We start from the raw sequence: 1,794 nt of genomic DNA on the forward strand, positions 1-1,794 counted from the left end.
GCGTTGTAAGTCCGCAGACATGCCGCTGTGCTACTGGGGGTCGTAGATTAAGGTATTCGATTCACAAAACTTCATCGCACAGTGAAGTAAAAGTTTGATTGATTAACAGTGAAATAAATATATGATTGAACTCTCCGAGAACTACGCAAGGGTTATCTGCGTTAGCCTTCCTAATTTCGAACTTGTATACTATACGGAAGACACCTAGTCAACAGCATCCACCGTCAACTCTTGAAATACTCTAATAAAAATATTAAGGCCCCAAAATGTGAAGTGTACTTTTTTTTTTTTTGCAGTAATAGCCCGCGAAAAATGGACCCTAGGATCCACAGTCCGGCATAGTCACAAATAAGCCAGACCTACAACAAATATTCTAAATAAGACCGAAAGTTATGAAGTTAATGTATGATCAAACACTATGAAGTGAAAACAAGACTGATAACTGAGGTTAAAGTTGATTACCTTGAGATGAAAGTATAACGTATTATTGTGATATAATATTATCAGGTTAAGATATCATTGATAACCGCGAAGTATAGGGAGTATTCTGTAAACTATAAAGGTGAGTTGATTAAGTACTATGAAGTGAAAACAAGACTGATAACTGAGGTTAAAGTTGATTACCTTGAGATGAAAGTATAACGTATTATTGTGATATAATATTATCAGGTTAAGATATCATTGATAACCGCGAAGTATAGGGAGTATTCTGTAAACTATAAGGTGAGTTGATTAAGTACTATGAAGTGATGGTAAACTGATAATTATAAATTACGAGAAAAATTGAATTAGTGAAAGTTATGGTATGACTGAATTCTACGAGGTGAGAGTATGCTTAAATACCATGAAGTATGGTAGTATGAAGTACCAGTATGATTGAATTCTACGAGGTGAGAGTATGCTTAAATACCATGAAGTATGGTAGTATGAAGTACCAGTATGGTTGAATACCATGAAGTATGGTAGTATGAAGTAACGGTATGATTGAATTCTACGAGGTGAGAGTATGCTTAAATACCATGAAGTATGGTAGTATGAAGTACCAGTATGGTTGAATACCATGAAGTATGGTAGTATGAAGTACCAGTATGGTTGAATACCATGAAGTATGGTAGTATGAAGTACCAGTATGGTTGAATACCATGAAGTATGGTAGTATGAAGTACCAGTATGACTGAATTCTACGAGGTGAGAGTATGCTTAAATACCATGAAGTATGGTAGTATGGAGTACCAGTATGATTGAATACTGAGAAATGAGGGCAATATTTAATGTGATGTGAAGGTAACTATAAAGAGTATTATTGATTATTGTGAAATAAAGATATGATTTAACAATAGTAGGTGTAAATACGGTTGATTACTACCAGGCGGATATCTGATTGAATATTACGTGAAGACTGTTTGTTTTTGAATTTCGCGCCAAGCTACACGAGGGCTATCTGCGCTAGCCGTCCCTAATTTAGCAGTGTAAGACTAAAGGGAAGGCAGCTAGTCATCACCACCCACCACCAACTCTTGGGCTACTCTATTACCAACGAATAGTGGGATTGTTTGTTTGTTATGAATTTCGCGCAAAGCTACATTAGGACTATTTGCGCTAGCTGTCCCTAATTTAGCAGTGTAAGACTAAAGGGAAGGCAGCTAGTCATCACCACCCACCACCAACTCTTGGACAACTGTTTTACCAACGAATAGTGGGATTGTTTGTTTGTTATGAATTTCGCGCAAAGCTACATGAGGGCTATTTGCGCTAGCTGTCCCTAATTTAGCAGTGTAAGACTAAAGGGAAGGC

Source organism: Limulus polyphemus, unplaced genomic scaffold, assembly GCF_000517525.1.
Source record: "Limulus polyphemus unplaced genomic scaffold, Limulus_polyphemus-2.1.2 Scaffold2632, whole genome shotgun sequence".
NCBI classification, from domain to species: domain Eukaryota; kingdom Metazoa; phylum Arthropoda; class Merostomata; order Xiphosura; family Limulidae; genus Limulus; species Limulus polyphemus.